At 49.2% G+C, this 12595-nt stretch overlaps 1 protein-coding gene and 1 pseudogene across 1 annotated transcript in view; both read right to left on the bottom strand.

Moving 5' to 3' along the window:
* Positions 1-12595, bottom strand: part of LOC144107648 (uncharacterized) — a 361279-nt gene that overhangs the window by 237870 nt on the left and 110814 nt on the right. The gene's annotated exons all lie outside the window — the stretch shown is intronic.
* On the bottom strand, positions 5627-5798 carry LOC144108942 (U2 spliceosomal RNA; annotated as a pseudogene).

Genomic DNA, 12595 nt, shown 5'->3' with positions numbered 1-12595 from the left:
TATCTCTTCTCCCCGTTTCGAAGTTACTTTTTGGACTCTCAACTAAGCACGCTTCTTTGCTGAAAAGAAAGCTTTACAGTCGCAGCGGCAGAGAACGCGCTTAAACGTCTACGCGACGTTCCCGAGAAACACTTTCCTTAGCTCCTGCTTTGAAAGGATCGCGCCTGATGGAATAACTCATCGTGACGCGGTAAAAACAAAAGTTGAACAAGAAACAACCGCAGGCGAAGGCACAAATGCTGAACTTAACATAATAATAATAATAATAATAATAATAATAATAATAATAATAATAATAAGTGGTTTTTGGGGAAAGGAAATGGCGCAGTATCTGTCTCATATATCGTTGGACACCCGAACCGCGCCGTAAGGGAAGGGTAAAGGAGAGAGTGAAAGAAGAAAGGATAATAGGCTCCGTAGTGGAGGTCTCCGGAATAATTTCGACCACCTGGGGATCTTTAACGTGCACAGATATCGCACAGCACACGGGCGCCTTAGGGTTTTTCCTCTATAAAAACGCAGCCGCCGCGGTCGGGTTCTTAACAGCGAAGCAATAAAAACGAGAAATGCTTTGCAGGAAACGAGACGTCATAATAGCTTGATTGTTCCTTTGTTGTTTTTATTACAATAATATGCAAAATGCTGGCGAGAACTCGCTGTCGCACATCGCAGTATAAGGCTTGCAGGCTCATACTGGCCTTCAATTAATTAGGCAGGCTGTCCATAGAATATTTGTGAGCTTCCAAAAACATTCAACATTTACTCAACACAGACCCATAGATTTTTTTTCTGCGGGTTACCTTCCGGTGCGGTTCAGGTTTTTACCGATAGTGAGACAGTCACCGCGCCTTTCCTTTACTCGCACCATCCTCCTCCAATTTACCACCGTTCCCATAGCTTCTCACTGGAAGCTCCGGAGTCGGCATCTGCTCTCCCATTCCACAGTACGCATTATTTCCCCTCGCACTTCGTTGCTAAGCAACAAACGAGTGTCTTCAGTTTCCAGGGTGTGCGCCATTTATTAAAAAAAAACACGCAATTAACGCTAACGCGCAATTAACGACACCCATCCACGGCCACACACGCACAGAGTTTCCAGTAAAAATCAAGCTGAGTATTGCGAACTATCGAGAAAGCAGTTCATACTCCGAAGGCATTTAATTGTGCGCAAGCACTAACGAGGTGCTCAGTTACCACCACTGTAAACTATGAAAGAATGCTCATACACCCTCCGCGCCACAGCAATTTCTTTGTGACATTAAGCGTTGTGACGCCGAAAGCGACGCGAGTACAACACTACCACGTCAGGTATACTCTACTGCGTTTACCCACTGTTCTGCACAGCATGGTCACGTGCACCAGCTCAATTCAAGTTCCTACCTCAATTACTGAAGTGATGCCTCCACTACAGGACTCGTCTGGTACTACGCATCGTTAATTACCACACAGTTCCCGCTCTTTGAAGCTGCGCTTAGTTATCCAAATAATACTCTATCAAAAAATTATGACGGAAAATTCAGCGACAGCGTTCTGGGCAAACACTGCCCATCTGTGACGGGTTGCTTCATCGCTCTTCTTTTTTTTTTTGCAGAAATAGACACATTTCTCTAAACCACGGCCTCGGCGTGTGAAAGCAAAGGAGTCAAGCCGCCAAACTCGAGAAGGCTTCCACCCAGCGAAAGCCTAAGAGGGGTGGCAACCACCCACGCACCCACCTCCACCCTCCAGATGGCCTTCACCCAAATCCTAACCTCCAGGAGCCCTTTTTATTGGTCCTCTCAGAAAAAAAAACCATAAATTAAAGAGAGAGGGAGCCCGGAGCAGCGACGCTTTACCGGGCTTAAAGCCAATACAAAAAAAAAGGAAAAGCTAAACGCTCAAAAAACTTAATTTAAAGAGAAATGAAGAGAAGTAAAAACAACAAACAAATACGTGAAAAACCAAAGTCACCGAACAGTCAGAGGCACAGACGGAAAGTCAATGTGCAGAACAGAAAAAAAGGGAAAACCACAGGCACAGCCCATGAGAAGAGCCCGCCGTCTACCCACATACCCATCTCATCTTCCAAAAGGCATCCGCCTATCAGAAGCACATATCATTGGAGCTCGCCATCCACACCCCTCGACTCCAGAAGACCTCCTCCCATCAGATCCCCGTAAGAGAAGTACTTCATGTACATGTACACCCACCCACCAAAAGACCATAAGAGGTGTCCGCCACTTAGATGTACATCAGCCTTCGTTTACCGGAGCTCATGCATAAGATGTGTCCGCCATCTGCATGTACACCCACCTTCATCTACCGGAACCCATAAGAGGAGTCCGCCATCTACATGTACACCCACCTTCATCTACCGGAGCCCATAAGAGGAGTCTGCCATCTGCATGCACACCCACCTTCATCTACCGGAGCCCATAAGAGGAGTCCGCCATCTACATGTACACCCACCTTCATCTACCGGAGCTTATAAGAGGAGTCTGCCATCTGCATGTACACCCACCTTCATCTACCAGAATCCCAAGCAGCAGCGGAACGAAAAAGTGACGGCAAAATCAAAGAAACAAACGGAGGGAGACCCATGTATAGCGAAAGTCAAAGCCTCGATCCTGCTATCCCAGCTTCTCAGTATTAGTTCCCATAATTGTCCGTAATTTCGTTTATTTTTTTTTTCGTAAAACAACTTAAGAGAGTGCGGACGACATAGACTTGGAGAACATGCTCAAGTGTCTTGGTAAAGTAGGTATGGGAACAAGCGATAAAAACAAAGGCGCCTTTCACGATACCTCTTTATAAACGGCCAGCAAGCTTCACTGCGCGCTTTCGCTTCAAGGCCTGTAGAATGCAGCTAGATACGAGTTCTCATATGCGAAAACAAAGAAGAGGGAAAGAAAAAACGGGCAAAAAGAATGAACAACAGCCAAGCCCATGGGAGTATATTCTAGCTCGCAGTCTCGAAAAAGAAAGTCCTGCCAGGAACTAAATCCGGCCTGACGCGCGAGAGCCCGGAACAAGATTACTAATAAGTGAATTACGCTTGGGAGGGGTTCCACGCAACAAAAAAGGATTAAAGTCGAAAAAAACCGTCGCGAGTTGCAACAGAGCCGTCGCTTTGGAGGAGGCAGATAAAATACCTCGCGGCGTCGTAACACAATGACTTCAAGACTTAAAAAAAAATAAATGCGACGTACGCTTGGTACCCCATGCGCCCTGTACGTAATACGGGAAAAGCAGTCACCTTTACAAGGCTCCAGCCGAGCGATGGATTAATAAAGAACAGTGGCGAAGTGAGGGAGAAAAAAAAAGGGGGGGGAGGCTTCAGGATGAACTACTTATATACGGGCATCATTAGCACGAAACAATGCGGGAAACGTGCATGAAAAGGATACCGCTTCATCTTCCTGCTGTGCGCGTTACTCGTCTGATTAAACTCGCTTTCCCTCAGCGAGGGAACACGAGCACGATAATGAAGTTGCAGAGTTTGGAAAAGCGCAAACTGTTAAAAAAAAACTGCGATTCATTTGCACAAAGGAAAAGTAAAAACAGCAAGAAAGTAGCGAGGCGTGCGGAGGAAAAAACAAAATCCCTATCTCGGATTAGTGGCAGAAACAGGAAGGTGCCCTTCATAATCAAACCCCGGCAGGCGGGTACGGGATTTTCGATTCTGAACCCCCCCCCTGATATGCATAATCCCTTCTTCAGGCAAAAGGCAGGGAAGCAAGGGGGTCGGCCGGCGTGGGGGGGGGGGGGGGGGGGGAGGTTGTCACAAACAGCGACGTAATAACCATGCACTGCATTCACGTCAAGCTGTTGTTTGCAGAACGCGTGCATAACTCCGCCAAGCCTTCTGTGAAATGTATCAATTAAACGAACGAACCCAGGCAAGTAAGCGTCCCAGCGTCCAATCAGTGCCTGCGTTTCAAAGCAGCTTTCGTTTCGTCTCTAAGTACCTGCATGCCAAGAGCATCGGGGACGTCAGTCCGGTATCGCCAATTAATTTTACGCATGCACAGAAAAAATATCCTCGTTGTTTTGAAGGCTTATGTTCCGTGTGTACAGCAGCCGTGCCGTTGTAACCCTAACCGTGCTTCCGCCCTCTTCGAAACCTGAACCGAGAGCTCAGCGAAAAGTAATTAAACTCCTCGTCAAGTTCAAGAAGGAAAAAAAAAAGCCTGCTTCATGAAACTTATCTGGCGCGATACGGCTGTGTGATTGGGCCAGCGCTGACCAATAAGCGACGGCTGCTGAACTAGGCCTCCCAACTAGAAGGGTTACGGACAGTTGCAATTAAGGCGGGCATGTGTAAGTGTGATTTTGTCACGCTTACTGATTGCGTTGTCCTCGCACATCCTGTAGACCGTCACTGCATAGCGTCACGCGTAACAGCGGTGCAGAGGGAAACGTGTCACAAACAGAGCGTCGTACCGTCAAGATATTGCGCTGAAGGATACCGCAAATGTTACGCGCGATTGCGATTGTTACAACTCCAGTTACCTATAACGAAAACACGCAGGCGGTAAAAAGTCTTCAAATAATCGCTATTATTTTCGCCTTCTTCGGTAAGCCACCAAAAGCAACTTCCTCAAACTAGAAGAAATCGACCCTAGTACTGGTTTTTGGTTTTGGTGTTTAACGTCCTACACCGCCGCGGTGGCTCAGTGGTTAGGCCGCGCGGCTACTGACCCGTAGTTCCCGGGTTCGAACTCGACCGCGGCGGCTGCGTTTTTATGGAGGCAAAACGCTAAGGCGCCCGTGTGCTCTGCGATGTAATAATAATAATTGGTTTTTGGGGAAAGGAAAAGGCGCAGTATCTGTCTCATATAGCGTTGGACACCTGAACTGCGCCGTAAGGGAAGGACAATGGAGGGAGTAAAAGAAGAAAGGAAGAAGGAGGTGCCGTAGTGGAGGGCTCCGGAATAATTTCGACCACCTGGGGATCTTTAACGTGCACTGACATCGCACAGCACACGGGCGCCTTAGCGTTTTTCCTCTATAAAAACGCAGCCGTCGCGGTCGGGTTCGAACCCGGGAGCTCCGGATCAGTAGTCGAGCGCCCTAACCACTGAGCCACCGCGGCGGGCTGGTGGAGAAATACAAATTTCAGAGTGGCGCCAATAATTTGCTTCCAAGCTCATAAACAGCACCGTCATAAACACACACACACACACACACACACACACACACACACACACACACACACACACACACACACACACACACACACACACACACACACACACACACACACACACACACACACACTATTTAGAACGCTAAGGCGGCCGAGTGCTGTGCGATGTCAGTGCACGTTAAATATCCCCAGGTGGGCGAAATTATTCCGGAGCCCTCCACTACGGCACCTATTTCTTCCTTTCGTCTTTCACTCCCCCTCTATCCCCTCCCTTACGGCGCGGTTCAGGTGTCCAACGATATATGAGACAGATATCGCGCCATTTCCTTTCCCACAAAACCAATTATTATTATATGTCTGTCTGTTGTTGCCAGGAAGAAAGAAAAGGAAAGTGCACAGGCCTGCCCACTGGCTCAAACCGAGCCACAATCGCTACCACGTGCAGATAGAAGGAGGGCTGAAAGATGGGATAGGAAGACAGGATAGTAAAGACGCGCTGAAGATAAGGCCGATCCCGGAGGCAGTGCAATACCGGGCCAACCGGTGGCGGAAGTGAGGCAACCTTCAAACCTTCCGCCACATTTCCAAAAATAAGTCCATTGGACCCGTAACAGATGCTCTACGGGGTCCGGACAGAACATTATTATTATAAATTATTATTATAAATTATAAATTATTATAAATCGACGCTGAAACTATGCAGCGATGTCCGTCAAATGCCGTGTATTGGGAAGCGCTCTGGTGCCGGCCATAAAGCCGTTCAAGAATAGCAGTGCTTCAGCTGGGCCGGCAGCACGGTAATGCGCGCATTCGGGGTGCCGTTAAACACAACGCGCAGTTACTAAATAATTTGCTAGCTTTCAGCATGTATAGTGTTAAAAGAGGTCCAGTTAAAGCCCATAGGAAGCTGGCGTGTATTTCAAAGTAAGCTGCCCTAACTTACAGCCCAAAAGCAGCTCCGCGAAAAGGCGCATCATCGCCCGAGGCCACCTGTTTTACGTATAGTAGCTATACAGATGTTGCCAACAGAAATAATACTAATAGTTGTTTTTTTTTGGGGGGGGGGGGGGAGAGGAAATGGCGCAGTATCTGTCTCATATATCGTTGGACACCTGAACCGCACAGTAAGGGAAGGGATAAAGGGGGAATGAAAAAAAGGAAGAAAGAGGTGCCGTAGTAGAGGGCTCCGTAATAATTTCGACAACCTGGGGATCTTTAACAGAAAGAAAATGGTATTGAGGAAGGGAAAGACGTAGTAATTGACACCTCAACGGTGCCGTGGGGAAATGAATAATTGAAGGAAGTGGAAAAAAATTATAATCGATCACTTCGACTGATGCGGAGGAGTGTGGATCAGCACTATGCTGTTCCCTCCGGACGAAGAAGCATCAGCTGCCGCTGACTGGATCAGACCGTGCAAGCAGTTGGCATGAATCAGTCAATCAATCATCGTGTGATATGCCACACCCTTCTCCACTGCCCCCAACCCTCGCCTAGGCGCCTTCTCTTTGTCTTTCCTCTTCCACTTTACCGCTCCCTCCTCTCTGCTGAAAGTGCAGAGGGGTTTTGCCCCTCTTCACTTTGCCGCCCGCCATCTACTGCCTCCCACCCTCTATTCGTCTCCACTGTCCCACTTTCCATCTTCCAACCTCTCTCCACTTCGCCCCCAGCCAACCTAGCCTTCGGACGGACGGACAGCTTTTTTTCGACATCGGGGTTCTAATGCTAACGCATTACAATAGAGAAGTAGGAGCAGTAGTATAGAGGGCTCCGGATCAATATAGACCACCTGGGGTATTTTAACATGCGCTGACATCAGACAGCACACAAAGGTCTTATGCGGTTTTTGAGGAAAATAAATGGCACAGTATCTATCTCAATTTTCTGTGGACACCTCAACCGCGCCGTGAGGGAAGGGAGGAAGGTGGGAGTGAAAAAAGAGAAAGAGGTGCTGTAGTGGAGGGCTCGGGAATAATTTCGACCACCTGAGGGGATGTTTAACGTGCGCTGACATCGCACAGCACATGGGCGCCTTTTGTGTTTCGCCTCCATCGAAACGCGGCCGCCGCGGCCGGGTAACAAAATTGGCGGTTTCTGATGAAAGGATGGAGGCGAAAAGCAAAATAATAATTGGTTTTTTGGGGAAAGGAAATGGCGCAGTATCTGTCTCATATATCGGCGGACACCTGAACCACGCCGTAAGATAAGGAATAAAGGAGAGAGTGAAAGAAGAAAGAAAGCAAGAGGCACGCCGCCATTTTTGTAACCCGGCCGCGGCGGCCGCGTTTCGATGGAGGCGAAACACAAAAGGCGCCCGTGTGCTGTGCGATGTCAGCGCGCGTTAAAAGATCCCCAGGTGGTCGAAATTACTGCGGAGCCCTCCACTACGGCACCTCATTCTCTGTTCTTTCACTAACACCTTCATCCCTTCCCTCACGGCGCAGTTAAAGTGTCCACCGAGAAGTGAGATAGTTACTGTGCCATTTCCTTTCCTCAAAACCACTCATTTTAAGGTGGTGATAAAAATAAGCCAACAACTTGATTGATCGTATGCTACCTCGATTGTTCCGCATCGCGTTTAGAGCATGCGTGGAAACCAGAACGCTGAACAAAAAGGCGACTGGCTTCGCGCTCAAAATGGGCGACCCGACATTGCGCGCCCCCTGGACAGCGCCGGTAATGCATTACGTCATTCGTTAGAACGTGACCTCACTATACAGACGCAATAAACCCGCCAACTCGGAATATTTGCGGAGTCTGCTAAGTGTTACACGGCGGCAGCCAGCGTTAAGCTCCACAGACGATCGCCACACGTCTCGGCGAGCCATCTGCGCTGGTTTTCTGTCTTGCTTTATTTTTTGTTCGCTTTTCCCACGATCGACGATCGGTTACCGAGCACTAATGTTGCAGGGGCCGGCGCGGGGTCTCGCCGCGGTCGTAAAGCCATTCATTCGCCAGACAGCGCCGCGGCGGAAAGACGGAATGAAACAAACAAAAAAGGGCAGAACGAACGAAGTGAGAAAATCGCCGAGAAAGTAGGCTTCGAGCGCGTGAGTGCGAGGGGGGAGGCGGCAGATTGGCTAATGGAGCCCATAGGAACCGCGAACACACGCAGAGGCATAGGAAGGGGGGACGATCCGCGAGGCCGGCCCCCAGCGCCCCCTATTCCGCCGATTTGGGGGCAGTCGGGTCGACCTTTCGATGGCCGCCGTGAGGCCTTTTTTTCCTCTCACTCTGGCTCCGTTGTCTTCTTTATTTTTCTTTCTAGCCGCCGCGAGGATTCAGCGCATCAAGGCCCCCCATATACATCGTGTATATATATATAGATAGGCGGTTGTTTCGCAAGGTTATCCTCCCATCAAAAAAAGCTGCCGCGCGTGGCAGAGCGGCGGGTTGTGCAATTCCGAAATGCGTACGTGAGAAAAAACTAGATTTCCCGAATGTTGCGACAATTACGGACAGAAACTTTTCAGGCCTTTCGTACTGAAGCCGCGTAGCCAAGAGCACTAAGCACAGAGGCTTAACAAGTCACCAATATCGTGCAACGTGGTGGGACCTGAAGCGTATGGGCTAATCGCTATAACAGCCAAGCAGCTCCGTTCGAACGTGTCAACCCTAACTAAAAAGTTTCTGATAAGCGCGACGCATTTAGATATATAGAACTGCATAGGGATGACATATGCTAGACTAAAAATACATGAAATTCGTATGCTTTTCATAAGTTTCCGTATGCCTTCCGAATTCTCTCTGTAAAGTTTTCACGTGATTTTACGTTATGTGTATGACGTCATGCGGAGTTCGTATGAATTTCTACACGTACGTATGCATTTTACCCGCCGCGGTGGCTCAGTGGTTAGGGCGCTCGACTACTGATCCGGAGTTCCCGGGTTCCAACCCGACCGCGGCGGCTGCGTTTCGATAAAGGCGAAACGCTAAGGCGCCCGTATGCTGTGCGATGTCAGTGCACGTTAAAGATCCCCAGGTGTAAATAATTGGTTTTTGGTGGAATGGAAATGGCGCAGTATCTGTCTCATATATCGTTGGACACCTGAACCGCGCCGTAAGGGAAGGGATAAAGGAGGGAGTGAAAGAAGATAGGAACGAATAGGTCCGTAGTGGAGGGCTCCGGAATAATTTCGACCACCTGGGGATCATTAACGTGCACTGACATCGCACAGCACACGGGCGCCTTAGCGTTTTTCCTCCATAAAAACGCAGCCGCCGCGCATAAAAACGCTAAGGCGCCCGTGTGCTGTGCGATGTCAGTGCACGTTAAAGATCCCCAGGTGGTCAGAATTATTCCGGAGCCCTCCACTACGGCACCTCTTCTTCCTTTCTTCTTTCACTCCCTCCTTTATCCCTTCCCTTACGGCGCAGTTCAGGTGTCCAACGATATATGAGGCAGATACTGCGCCATTTACTTTCCCCCAAAACCAATTATTATTATTATTACGTATGCATTTTCCGCATAATCTATATGTACTGCACTGTTTGCACACAAGCTGTATGTAAAACGCAGGAAATTATGGAAATCGTCGCGACGAACGTTTCACGAGGAAACGGCGCGATCGCACAGCGCTATAGCGTAACTATAAGGGGCCCACAGGAGTAACGGACGCGTCCACGTCGGCTGGTCAAATCGTCGCAATGTGCCATAATGTCACACTGTCATAATGAAGCCATAAATAGTCACAACGAAGTTACCACTCCCCCTTACGTGACGCCAGATAAAGTACATACTTGCACGAAGCTGCGCTTATTAACTGAAGCGGACTGTATAAATGCAAGCCGTCGGTGGCGCGTAACTATGCGAGTCACAGCTGTGAAACGAGGGCTATGTACTCTCCACGCACTAGACCCACAAAAGTTGGTAGGGGCTTAACTTCGTTAAACCAAGCACACGTGCGAAAGCAGCTAGGTGGTGATTCTTCAATTCCAGCAGCGGCGGCTGCGTTTTTATGGAGGAAAAACGCCAAGGCGCCCGTGTGCTGTGCGATGTCAGTGCACGTTAAAGATCCCCAGGTGGTCGAAATTATTCCGGAGCCCTCCACTACGGCACCTAATTCTTCCTTTCTTCTTTCACTCCCTCTCTTATCCCTCCCCTTACGGCGCGGTTCAGGTGTCCAACGATATATGAGACAAATACTGCGCCATTTCCTTTCCCCAAAAAACCAATTATTATTATTATTTTCCAGCAGCCACTTAAGCTCTGCCTTAAGGGCATGACGCGATTTTGTGGTTTAATGTCCATATATGCAGAATTGCTCATTCTCTACTTCACATTCATAAATGGCGGCGAGTCCTCGATACCACTACCAGCGCAGTGTGGCAGCGGTTAAGTGATGCGCCACTGCACCGGCACGTGGCTGTTCCTATCACAACCACCCGTAGGGATTGTACGACCCAAGCTGTTTCAGTTGCGCACTAACGGTACCCTCTTGAAAACCTGGCGTAGTGAAGCTTTCGCTTTTAAAAAAAAGTGGTGTATATCCAGTAACCCTAATGAGAAAACTCAACTAAAAAGTCTACACAATAGATGAAGCAAAAAAACGATGCGCGACACACACCGTTTATTCCGCAGCTGCCTATACGCAGGTGCCGTCGTGCATTATTGCCAAACCGTGACTCGGACAGATTTTAGGAGCGCCCATAAACAAATTTTAGAGCACTCCTGAGCAGCTGTACGCCACTTTGGAGCACTATGTAACATCTGTGCACTACCTCTAAGCGTGGCTCAAGAAGCAAATTTTCAAACGGACAATTACCCTGTGAAGGAAGCAAATCCAGGCAAACATCTAAATATACCTCAGGGAAATTCTCTTGTCTACGATAGCTAGGACACATCGTTTTCGAAGATCTTTGTGCACATTTTTATCTGCCCAATTCTGCTGAAAACTGCAATTCCGAGGACTGCCTGATTATCTGCGAAGCTTGTGTTCTCAGTTAATTCGTATTCTCAGACAGCATTCCCGCATGTCAGGGACGGTAAACTACGTACCAGCCCGGAGGGCGAGGGGGTATTTCAAGCCCAGCTGTGATGAGTTGGTACTAACAAAACCCCTACACAGTAAAAGCCCGTTGCGTTATAATAATAATTGGTTTTTTGGGGAAAGGAAATGGCGTAGTATCTGTCTCATATATCGTTGGACACCTGAACCGCGCCGTAAGGGAAGGGATAAAGGAGGGAGTGAAAGAAGAATGGAAGAGAGAGGTGCCGTAGTGGAGGGCTCCGGAATAATTTCGACCACCTGGGGATCTTTAACGTGCACTGACATCGCACAGCACACGGGCGCCTTAGCGGCGTTCCCGGGTGCCGACTGTCCTTCCTGCTATGTTGTTGCGGGCCGGCCTCACTGTAGCTTCCATAAAATCCTACTAATTACGAACTCTTACGTTGCGTTCGCAATTGCGGGGGCGTTCCTGCATGGCACACGGTGAATGCCAGCCCCTAGCCGCCCACGCAGCGAGTGCTAGCATAATAATTAATATTAATTGGTTTTTGGGAAAAGGAAATGGCGCAGTATCTGTCTCATATACCAATTGGACACCTGAACCGCGCCGTAAGGGAAGGGATAAAGGAGGGAGTGAAAGAAGAAAGAAGTGCCGTAGTGGAGGGCTCCGGAATAATTTCGACCACCTGGGGATCTTTAACGTGCACTGACATCGCACAGAACACGGGCGCCTTAGCGTTTTGCCTCCATAAAAACGCAGCCGCCGCGGTCGGGTTCGAACCCGGGAACTCCGGATCAGTAGCCGAGCGCCCTAACCACTGAGCCACCGCGGCGGGTAGCGCTAGCAGCCTTTTTGAATTCTAACGCGACTTGGCCTATAGTGCGACTACGCAAGCGCCGCCCGTGACGACCACTACAAGCGCTGCAGGCGGCTCAAGGCACGCTTAGTGCATGCGCTCGGCACGGTGATAGGCCGGGGCACTGCAAGTGACCCAGCGTGCGCGAATGACACCGTGCTCGACGGCCTCCAACGCGCCCCGGCTGCATCGAGCTCTTGAGAGCGACTTGATTTGCGATGCGGCTATTGATAAAGCTCCACCGGCGCATATTGCGACAAGCGTACGCAACCGAAAGCGCAAAAATGAAACTATGCCACAAGAGGCAGCGTCCGCGGAAGTGACTTGTAAGGCGCAGTGGTGAGGGATGGATCCGGGGCTTTTATTTCCGTTGTCCACTTTTTCATTGTCTCTTACGGCTTAAAATTCAGAATTTATTGGTTCTTCATAAATAAGAAATGTATATCGATTAAAACGGTAGTCCCGAAAACGACCAGGAGCGTAGGCGTGCTGCAGCTTCGTCCGGTGCCTTCACCACTGCTGCCATTCTACTGACAGCCGCTCCGGCAGATGGAGGGGCATTGCAGCATCATATGAACATGCATAACGGTAGCGAGTGACGTTCGTGAGAGCCGCAGAAAGGTAAGATTTTGCAGTGAGAAAGAATAGTCGGCCATTAA

This window comes from Amblyomma americanum, chromosome 10 (assembly GCF_052857255.1).
Source record: "Amblyomma americanum isolate KBUSLIRL-KWMA chromosome 10, ASM5285725v1, whole genome shotgun sequence".
In the NCBI taxonomy this organism is placed as follows: Eukaryota; Metazoa; Arthropoda; class Arachnida; order Ixodida; family Ixodidae; genus Amblyomma; species Amblyomma americanum.
This window is presented reverse-complemented; position numbering and strand designations above follow the sequence as displayed.